Below are 12020 nucleotides of genomic sequence, written 5' to 3' on the forward strand. Positions count from 1 at the left end.
TCCAAAACAAATACCCATTTACACCTGCAGAATAATCTCGAGCAACCGATCTCAAAAGAAATCACTTCTTGTTGCTTGTATAATCCCATTCTCCATGCTAATTCAGCCAAACTACAATCTTGATATTGTCCACCAAGACAAAAAAACTAAAGCATTTGTGTATTGTGGGTCTATTGTATTTGCTTCAAATGAAACCATTGAGAAGAATTCAACACATAACTCCTTAAAAACAGGCTCCTTTATTGAGAATAAAATTTTCCAATCGTTACATGTAAATTTGACACCATTTTGCATAAACATCTTCATGAGGTACGGATTTAACCTCTCCAATATCCCAATCTCATTCATTTTTTTGCAATCAATATTTGGCGAGATTGCAAACTCTAGGTTATAAATCCATCCCAAGTTTTTAGTGTAATTGTTAAAAATCTCACTCGGAAGGTCGTCCGGGAACTCATGAAATGGATGAAGTCTTGACACATCTCCTTGGGACTGTGGATTAGCCTTTCTTGGACCCATAAGACCTACAAAGTGAACAACAAAAAAATTGACACGAAAAACAATAGCATATTAATCAAATAGAAAACGATTTTGATTGTTTACCTAGTTCTCATGTTTTGAGATATGACCCTCGCGGCGTCGGCTTGGTTAGTCAACATGCATGAGAATCGGGCATAAATCAGCCTAAATTAAACCAACTGAATGCAAGGGGTTTAGTCTAGCAGTGATTCTAAGGCCATTCAACAAACATGCAACACTACTTTCACAAATTATCTCATCAATTTTGACCAATGAAACTTAAGAACAAACCCTAACTTCTAAATGTATGAAATCTGCAAATTAAATGGTTTTGAGTACGGGGATCATACCTTTAGTGTAGATAAAACATGGAATCAAACAAAGAGTAAAGGAAATCGGTCGAAAACGAAGTGGGGGATCAAGAGTTGATTTTCATTGAACTCATGTCGTAAGTGAAAAGAAGTAAGAAATCCAAATGGTTTGAGGGTTGCGTATAAAATTTGGTCCCCTTTTATGCTCACGTCGTGCGGGCTTCTTTGATTCCCCACGTCGTGGGTTCTTAATCCTATGTCGTGGGCTTCGAAAATTTGACAAAAACCCATTTTTTATCTTAAAACTTTTAAAAATTATTACCGCTCTTTATTTTGATCCCGCACTTGATTTTGAAAATTAAAAGATGAATAAATGACTTATTCCAAAAAATAAAATTAAAATAAATACAAAACTAAATAGAAAGAAAAGGAAAAGAAAATGTAAACCGATCTCGAGTTGCCTCCTGAGAAGCGTTCTTTTTGTTGAGTCGTGAGTCAGACTCCTTCCCACTCTATGTTGTTGCGGGTTGGAGCAAAATCTCCCTGTTCTCCTTTTGTTCTTTCCATCTTCTCTTGTAAGCTTGAACTCGTCTTATGTACACTTCCTTCGAATTCTCTTTCTTCATTTGTTTGTTGTAAGCATCAAGTTTTTTTTTTGACTCCTTGGGATTTTTCAGCATTCAAGCTCTTCACTTTGCTTTTAGCTAATTCCTTCTTGTCCACTTTTATCTTATCAAGTTGTGTCTCTTTTCTTTTGTGATCCTCCTCTTCATCACGTGTACTAGAATCTTTAATTTCAGTAGCCTCCTCAATTTGGACTTGTGGTGTAGTAAAGGCGAAGACTTCAAACATCATTGAAATCGAGGCCCTTGGCTTCATAAGATTGACTTCTTCCTTTGGTTTTTCCTTATCTTGGATCTATTCTTTCATTAATTTTTCTAATTCTTCAAGCTCATTGTCCTCATCCATAAAGAATACTTCATTTTTTTTTCCTTTGAGTTCTTGAATCCTTCATCAACTCCAAATGTTATCTCGTCTTTTCCCACTCGTAATGTAAGCTTTGACTCTTGAATATCTACCAAGGCTTTTGCGGTGTTTAGAAGTGGATATCCAAGGATAATGGGTACATCTTCATCCTCATTCATGTCTATAACTACAAAATCAATTGGAAAAACAAATTTTCTAGTTTTAACCGATAAATCTTCTACTATGCCTCGAGGATATGTTACTAAACGATTCTCCATATGGATTGCCATTCTTGTAGTCTTCAAATTTGGAAGGTAAAGCTTTTGATAAAAAGAATAGGGCATTAAATTAATGCTAGCTCTAGAATCGGCTAAGGGGAAAGTTTTTGTGGAATTTCCAAATTCTCATGGCAATGTAAGGCATCCTGGATCTCCCATATTTAGTGGTACTCCTTCCATTATTACTGCTAAACATTGTTCATTAAGAAGAATCTTGGAAATCTTCTCTAATTGTTCGTGAGTGTCAAGAAGATCTTAAAGGAATTTCGAGTAGTTTGGGCATTTTTGCTAACGATTCAATAATGGGGTACTAACTGGAATACCCTTGACTTGATTAATAAAACTTTTATGCTCTTTCTCTGGTGGATGTTCCCTTTCTCGAAAAGGAAAAGGTAACAGAGAATGATACAGTTTAACAAAAGATATATTTTTCTTATCAGACTACGCTCGCAACGTGAGAGGTTGTGCCTCACGTCGTGAGAATTGGGCACCGGACCTTTCTTTTTCTTCGATCTTCATTATCTTTGGTTTCGGATTAGGTTGCTTTGAGGCTTCATTGCGGATCACTATAGGCTCTAAATAAGGGTTTTTTTTGTAGATATGGCCATGACATGTGGTTGCGGTTTTGGATCAGGATTCTTGGGAGGTAACCTTTCGTTAACGAGTTTAGTCAATTGCCCAAGTTGAGTCACAATGTTCTTTATGGAATCTTGGTGATTTCTAATGGTAATATCAGTAGCATCGTCCCTTTTTTCAGAGGCTTCCATAAACCTATTAAGCATTGACTTAAAGTCTATCTTCTTCTCGAGTGGTGGTTGTTCCTTTTGGTAGTAGGCTCGTCTGGTTTGCCGATACTTTTCTTCTTTTTTCTTCTTATATTCTTCATAAGGCAACCATTTCTTTCTTTGGCTTTCTCCAATCTTCATCATATTTTTCACCACTTGAGTAGCAAACTTGTGCTTTTTCTATTCCTATTTTCATCCAAATCGCAATCTTTCGTTATGTGCGGTCCACTACAATTATCACACCTCACTTGTATTGCATGAATTGATTACCCCATCTTAGTCATCCTCCTACCCATATTCTCTAACTTAGCCATCACCGATGCCAAATTCTCACTCCCTCCATCCCCACTTCCTTTAGCTCTTGTACCATCCTCTCGTGGGTTACGGTATTCTCTTGAGTGCTTCGCGAATTCTTCAATTAATTCTTTTATCATCGTCGGATTCTTCTTAGTCATTGGTCCTTGAGAATCAAGAAGTTAACTCATTTTTACATCTATCCATCATAAAAAATAGAAGCTTCTTGTTGAACATTTAACTCATGTTGAGGACAATTTCTTAGAAGGCCTTTGTATCTCTCCCATGCTTTGTATAAGGATTCGCCGATTTCGTGTTGGAAGCTGGCAATCTTCTTTTTAAGTTTGGAAATCTTAGAAGGAGGACTAAATTGCTCTATGAAAGCTTGGCAAAAGTTGCCCCAACGACTTCAACCATACTTTTGCATCTCCAGTAAACATCATGGGAAGCATCCTCAAAAAAATTGCATCTATTGAAACATTTGGAACATTGAAATAATTAGCAATGTCCAACACTTCATCGATGTGCTTGAAAGCATCTTCATAATCTTTCTTGGTAAATGGTATGTCTTTGAGCATCGGAAGGATATGACCCTTGAGCTCAAAATTAGTTAATGTTGGAATCATGGGTGGAACTAGACCAAGACCACTATCATTACACATCCTATTTTTATACTCATCCATATGCATTATGGTTTTGTATTCCATCTCTTCTACCTCGCTTTGTACATCATCCTCTGAATCATCTTTGGTTTCTGGCTCGTAACCAATTCCCTTCTTGTCGGGAGTCTTCTCAAAGCTTTCGAATTTATTGACTTAGAAAGTGCTACTCGATTTGTCAACCTTTTTATCTTTCTTCTTAAGGAAAGCGGATTCTGGATCTTGAAGTACTGAAACAATTGGATTTCTGGATCCTTGGGTCATAAATCACTGAAACAAAACAAACAAAAACACGTAAAAACGAATTAAAAAGCAAATTAAATAAAAGCTGAAAATTTTGAACTCACACCGTGAGAGGTAAATCTCACGTCGTGAGAACAATTAAAAGCAAAAAACTTAAGTTTTGCAGAAAATTAAATTTTTGTGGCTTTTACCCCACAAAAATGATCGGCTAACCTAAAACAATTAAATTAAGGGAGAGTTTCGTATATGCCCTTAAGAAAAAGCTAAATAACATATTTACCCTATCTAATATGAAAATATCATATATACCCTAAATAAATACCCAAAATATCATATTTGCCCAAAACCTTATTTTTAAACTTTTTTAATCATTTTTTGTTATTTAAAATCAGTTTAATTATTAATAAAACTTATATTGTCCATAATACCCTTAACTTATTATCTCATTCTCTCATTCTTCTATCTTTTAGGGTGATCACATATATATAAAAAAAAAAAGGAAAACCTTTCGCTCCTTCTTAATGTTTCGTTATAACATCATGCGACCTCAAACATCATGCTTACCATGATTATTCACTATCATCAAGTTCATTTACTCTTTAATCTCATAGAAAACATCAAACTCAAGCTAACAAATGCAATGGTTCTATACACCAATCTATAACCTAACAATTAAGGAATATTAAACCTTTCTTATAAAATGATTATGTTACCACTTTTGCTTCTATACATCATGCTGGAAACCTATCCATGAGGTCATAAGCTTTGCCATAAAACTATATGAACCAGACGTTAGCGCTTCAAATTCATCCCTACTTCGATGATAGCAGGAGAAAATGGTCGATACATCGTTTTAGTGTCTACAACACCTATCACCACCTTCTAGATTTTGTTGAATTATATATTTTTTACAACTAATCCCTAAAGTCACTAGAAAAAGAACTCAAATCAAGTACCTTGGACGATTAGAACACCATTTTTGTAGTTACATACAGAAGGCACGCCAAAGCTCGCTGAAATAGCTTTTATTCGAACAATTAGCATACCTCCTTTGTTGATCCATATGAAGCTAAACCCACTTAATAGTTGAGACATCATTGGCAATAAAGCTGCAACTAATCTTCACCAATAACCCATGGTATTGAAGTGAAAGGCAACACTATTTTTGTTCCATTTGAAAAGTACAAGTTATAACCTTTCATTCCCCTTCCTGTATGATTACAATTTTGTAATCTTCTATGGTCCAGATTAATAATTTTACAGAGAAATTGATCAATCTATTTTATTCCTTTATTTTTGGGTAATGGATTGATATACATAACTGTTATATCTGCTATCTTTAGAGTTGATATTTTCCATGTGATTAAAGAGTAAATGAACACGATGATTGTGAATAAACAAGGTAAGCATGATGTTTGGGTGGCATGGTGTTAGTGATGGGTTTTGAGCATAACAGCAATCCTATGGTGCACATGTAAACCCTAAAGCTTTGGATTTAATATTCTAATTGTACATGCAATAATCATCTAAAGCTTGTAAACCCTAATCTAGCATACATAAAATCGAAAATCATAACTAAAACAAAGTTAGGATGTTACCTTTCAATTGTAGCTTGATCTTAACCTTTGAGAGCTTTAGTATCACAAGTGTTATACCTCTAATCGATAACAAACACCAAGAAGCAAGTTGGAGAATATGATAGAGAGGAGGAGGCTCAAAATCGGGTCTAAGATCTTTCTAGGGTTTCTGGTATCCGAAAATATGATGCCAAGGGATCCCTCATATAGCTGAAGAGTTATGGTTTCAGTCAAAGACCAAATCCGGTTGCTTAGGCTCTAAGCAGCCCATAAGATCCTTCCAGAATTCTTAGAATGGACAAAATCCTTATGGGTTATCCATAATATTTTGTCCACCCCTATCCATAGGGATCTTCAGCCCATTTTGCAATTATCACATAATTACATATCAGTTCCCTTGATTTAATTAATCTCTTTTGACCACAAAATTAATTCTAAATCAATTCTTGACCAATATTAATTGAACAATATGATTTCACTTTTAATATATTATTCACATAATATATATTAATAAATCATAATTAACATCTTTCTCCATAATTCATCTAGTCAAGTTGCTTTGGTGAAGCCAACCCAAAATGACTATGCTACTATCGGGTCAAGTACATACCAAATATAGTTATGAGCTTAGACACCTAATCCAACAGTTAGAATAGAAGAATAAGGAACGAAGGTTATCTTTCTTCAAATATGTGATCGTCCCAAAACATAGAAAAATGAGAGCGTGAGATATGAACTTGAGGGTATTATGGTCAATGTTGGTTATGTTCATAATTAAAATCATGTTAAATAACAAAATTTATTTAAAAAAGCTATAAAATAATTTTTTGGGAAAATATGATATTTTTATATTTATTTAGGGTATATATGATATTTTAATATTAGACAGGATAAATACGATATTTAGCTCTTTATTAATGGCATATATGAAATTCTTCCTTAAATTAACAACTGAAATAGTTGTTCCCTGACAACAGCACCAAAAACTTGGTGTGTAAAATTATACCTATCAACTTTTAAATTTATTAACCTAACTAACTTAATTAATAATGCACATATAGGCAGTGTACCTAGTCAGTTTTTAGTATAGTAAAGTAAGTTGGGTATCGAACACAAGGAACGAGATTAAGCTAATAATATAATTACCAAAAATTAACCTAAAAACAATAACTAAATTGGGGTTTTATCTAATGTTAAAATTTCAAATTAACTTAAACTATTAAATTAACTAAAAACTAAGCAAACAACTTAACTAAGAACGATTGAAATCAAGATGGTGAAGAAACTTTCGTTTAGCTTTGAATCCCCATTTTTCCTATGGATAGTTTCTAAACATGGATTTATTTAGTTGGTTACCAATTTAAATATAATTAGCAGTCTTGGTCCGATCTCCTAATATTTTTACCAATTCATGAACTACTATGTAATGACCATACACAATCAAACACAAAATTGACAGTTAAGGATAATTGGGCTATGTTAGATGTATATCTAGGATAATTATCTATGATCAAGACAATTAATTAAACACAGTTATGATCAAATTATGTTCTCTAACACATCTAAGGTTGTTACCTTTATTACATAATCTAAGATTTGGTTAATCCTAGCTCTAGCAATTTAATAATCATAAACTACCATGTAATCAAGTTCATGCAATAAAAATGGTCATTCAACTACATTTAACTTGAATTAAAGCAACAAATATTAGAACTTTAACATGCTAGGTAATGATAATCAAACACAAGCTTAAACCAACTTCATAAAATCCATGAAATGTAAGAAACTAACACATAATATTAGGGTTCATCTACACTAAACAAAAGCTTAATGATTTAGCTACTCGTGGTGGAAATAAACACAAAAAACATATAAGATTTAAACACTAGTACAAAAATGACCTATGGTCACACTTTTGCCAAAACCGCCCAGCCACACTTTTGACTAAAATTGTGTCTAAAGGTTATTGCTAAAATTCTGCCATTGTTTTAATGACATTTTAAGTTGTATTTCATGACCATTAGTAATATAGTTGAAACCTTTAGACACGTTTAAACATAACAAATGTGACAATTATTAGCCACACTGGAACAATGAGGCTAAATGTCACCATCCGTCACATTTTTTTAGATATATGGAAAAACTTTGTGATGGTTTTTATTAGAGACAATAGATTATTATATGGTCACATGAAACAAATGTTTATGTGGCTGTATCATGGAGCAGATATTGACATTTGAATGCAACGTAACTAAAAGGTAATATATGGCTACATTAATTATTTGTGTGTCCATACGATAGCGTTTATTACACACTGATTAAGAGCAACCAAACAAGTAACTATAAGCGTTTTATGGTCATGTTTAGTTTATTATGTGTGTCTAAAAGTAAACATTTGTCATGATAAAAGAAAAAAATGTATAAGTATAAGTATGTTATAGTCACAGTTAAACATGTTATGTGTGACTAAAAGGTATATCATATTCATGAAAAAAGAAAATATTTGTAACTATAAGTAATTTATTGTTACTTTTTACAATTTGGTGTATGTATAAAAGTAAATGATAGTCATCATAAAAGAAAAAAAAATTGATTGTAAGTATTTAACAGTTATTGATTAAATTATTAGGTGTGTAAAAGCAAAAAAAAAAAAAAAAAAAGACTATGATTAAATATAAAACGTGTGACTATGAGTATTTTATTGCCAATTTTTAGAACACATAGTCATGATTTAATCTCTTATGCGTGTTTAATAGTTAATAATAGTCTTGATAAAAGAAAAAAAAGATATATGACTATTATTATTTTGTGAACATTTATTCATTTCATATATATAGGTGATTATAACTAAAAAATATTAATAATCATAAAAAAAACATGTGACCTTTAGTATTCTACGGCCATGTTTTAAGGAAAAAAAACAAGGACTATAAGTATTATATGCTTAAGGTTTAATGAAAAAAGAACTTTGAACTACAAGTGTTGTATGGTTATGGTTTAATTTTGACGTGCGACTAAAAGTAAACAATCGTCGTGAAAAAAGAAGAAACATATGACTATTAGTATTTCATGATTATTGTTTAATTCTTATGTGTGTCGAAAAGTGAATATTTTGTTATGATAACAGAAAAAAAAACAAGTGACCATAAGTATTTTTTGTCACTAATACTCAATGTTTAATAGTTGAACTCTAAACATCTTTTGCAAAAATAGTCAAAGTAAATACAGTGATGGTTTAATTGATCATTGATTAAATAAAATAATATAAATTCAGAGAATTTGAATACAAAATAAATTATATTAAATTAAAATACTAACAAAGAACTAGGAATAATACAATTAAAATGAGAGAAAAATAAAATACACTCTTATAATTAGAGCTCTCCATCATTAATCCACCATTTAATTTGGTTAAAAAAAATAGTTTATCAATAAAGGTATTATTGTCACTTTTGGGTCAAAACACAAATGAGACAAAGGAGTTCTAGTTCTAATTCTAATTAATAAACATCAACCAATTGACATTTTTTTCAGGGGAGAACCAGTAGCAACTGTCAACTAGAATACACTACTTCGAGCAAATTTCGAAGAAACCTTTTTTCTCATTCAAGCAACTAACTTTGGGGTATCGAGCACCAGACAACAAAACGCAAATTATAACCTTTAATGCATGAACTTTGAGAGGTTGAAGGGTATGTGGAAGGAGGTTACTGGGGTTGTGAAGACCTGCATAGGCACAAGGGGAAATCAGTAATTTAACATTAAAAACGATAAATTAGAAAAAACTTGAAATACTAAGTTGAAAATAAGCACACTACTGTTTTTATTTCTGTTTTACCAGCTGAACATACTGAGAAAAATAACGCTGGCCAATGGTCATGTTGATGAACAGGCCAAAAATTGACCTAAATAGTTAAAATAACAAAACTGGTCCGAAAAAGAAACTTTCTACTAGAATTGGGACGTTTAAAAAAACTAAAATTATGATTTTGTTTTTACTAAGCGGAATATAATGTTCAAATTGTCCATTTTGGTCATTTTAACCAACATGCCAAAAATGGACCTAAATAGACAATATAACCAAAAGGGTCCAAAAGCTAAACTTTATACTAGTAATGCCAAAGTTTCAAATATCTTAAATACTAAATATTTCATGTTTTACCATATAAACCTACCAAAATTGGACAAATTGTCATTTTGAACAAAATGCCCAAAAAAGAGTTAAGTAGTCAAAATGACCAACACGGTCGAAACACCATAATTTGGACCTATAATGTGAAAATGTTGAATACATAAAGTATAAGTTCTCTATGGTTAAGCTGAATAAAATGACCAAATTGACCATTTTGGTCTTTTTGACCAACTAGCCAAAAATTGACTTAAATTGTCAAAATGACCGAAAGGATCCAAAAGCTAAAAATTTAGGAGTAAAGCTATGTTTTTAATGTCCAAAAAACTGATTTTTTACTGTTTTACCAGATGAAACCACCAAATTGGGCCAAATGGTCATTTTGAACAAAATCCCAAAAAAAGGCTTAAATGGTCAAAATGACCAACACGGTCCAAACACTTTAATTTGGACCTATAATGTGAAAATATTGAATACCTAAACCATAAGTTCTATATTATAAAGCTGAAAAAAATGACCAAATTGACCATTTTGGTCTTTTTGACCAACTAGCCAAAAATGGACCTAAATGGTCAAAATAACCAAAAGAATTTAAAAGCTAAATTTTTTACTAGTAAAGCTATCTTTTTTATTGTCCAAAAAACTGATTTTTTACTGTTTTACTAGTTCACCTGACAAAAATGACTCAAATAAGTTTTGTTGACCAAAAACTCAATAAATATAATTAAAATTACCTAAATTTAATAGAATGATTATAATTCCCTCTTGAAATAACACCAGGATCAAGGATTCTCATGTGCCTGATACAAACAAACGAAGTCATTAGAATCAGAAAAATGTATATAAACATGTAAACATGGGATGTTCACGGTTGAAATAAAACAAATGATAGAATTAGCATATGAATGAGAAATTTATACCTTATGTATGACTATACCCGGACAGTCAGTCCGAAAATAATCATTGCATGATTCTTTACGCAAGTCAAGTGGATCTACACGTGGCAATATATTGTCATTGCGTACAACATAATCCAAAAATGTTGCAACTCCATCGATGTAAGGCTTTTTGTGTCTATCAGTTCCCATCCAAGACTTGTCCATCTTTTTGTAAGGACCTGGTGTAATAGATATTCATCCCAACTTGTAAAATTTGATACGACATTGAACATTCAGTATGGTATGAAAAGTAAAATCAGTACAAATTGGACTACATTAAGATAGGAGCAATTGTTGGATAATTAAAAAAAATACGGGTCAATATTAGTCTAGTGTTCCTCCCCTGTTCGTTATTTTGTCCACTGTGAAGTTTCCATTTTCAAGAATCAAGCAATTTGATTGTCAAGTTTTTGTCCCTATTAATCTCTTGTTCAGATTTCCTTCTTGGTTTTGTGTTCCATTCTAACATTATCAAGTGACTTGATTACTGCATAAATCTTATTCTAAAATTAAGAATTAACTGAATTAATTCCAACACCATTGAATACTTTATTGGTTACATGTACTCTATATACATAATGTGTGTTCATAAGAATAAAATCTACTGATCTAAAAACAACATTGCACCAATCACAAAACCTAATTATCTATGAACTTATCAGGTTTAGAATTGATAGCAATGGTGAAAAATTGCAGAAACTAATCGAAAATGGAGGGTGAATAAGGAATTTCCAATGAAAATTATGTCATTCATTCTCATGATCTTAATTTAAAAACACAAAATTAAAGCAAAAATCGGAGTACTAGGAATAATGTTTAGCTGTTTAAAAAAAATTTACCAGGAGTTATATGTAGTCGCAGAGAGTGGAGTCTGTTGTTTTTTCGTTATAGTATTTCGATTCCAGTTGCAATCAATTAGACGAGTACCCAATCAAACCCAGTGAAGATATGGAAATCCTTTACTTTGTAGGGTTAATGGGATGGTGAAACTACAACAAACGTCAAAGTGTTAATTAGTATATTAAGTTGACATTTTTACCGGAGTGGTGTATTTCATAAAATAAAAAATAAGAATAAATACATTTTTATAAAATAGTATTGGTAAAGCAGTTTAATTTTACTTTGTCTGTTCCTATTTTCTTATCTGCTCAGCCGAACAAAGCATCACTTCATCTTATCTCCAATTTAATTTTAGTTTGTCCTAATTTGACTTTGACATTTGAAATTGGGGTTAAGAGTTTGGATTGTAATCGTGGTATTTTACTTTTTATGCGACCATCTTTTATCTTGAAATTTTATTTGTTTTTTAATGTTTTATTTG

The 12020-nt window shown here is 31.9% G+C and overlaps 1 long non-coding RNA gene and 1 other non-coding gene across 3 annotated transcripts; one reads left to right on the forward strand and one right to left on the reverse strand.

Moving 5' to 3' along the window:
• Window positions 1-223: 223 nt before the first annotated feature.
• On the reverse strand, window positions 224-1027 carry LOC145063537 (uncharacterized). Of its 2 annotated transcripts, XR_013687981.1 has the most exons (3): window positions 870-1011; window positions 604-698; window positions 224-524 (listed from the first exon to the last, which is right to left on the reverse strand). It is a non-coding gene; the product is annotated as an uncharacterized LOC145063537 (long non-coding RNA). The 2 variants fall into 2 exon arrangements; XR_013687980.1 differs by having other exon boundaries at window positions 604-1027.
• A 2365-nt stretch (window positions 1028-3392) lies between these two features.
• Window positions 3393-3499, forward strand: LOC145065134 (small nucleolar RNA R71). Its single transcript, XR_013688284.1, has one exon. It is a non-coding gene; the product is annotated as a small nucleolar RNA R71 (small nucleolar RNA).
• The last annotated feature ends 8521 nt before the right edge of the window (window positions 3500-12020 follow it).

This window comes from Lactuca serriola, chromosome 7 (genome assembly GCF_051521515.1).
Source record: "Lactuca serriola cultivar US96UC23 chromosome 7, Lser_US96UC23_V15, whole genome shotgun sequence".
Taxonomy (NCBI): domain Eukaryota; kingdom Viridiplantae; phylum Streptophyta; class Magnoliopsida; order Asterales; family Asteraceae; genus Lactuca; species Lactuca serriola.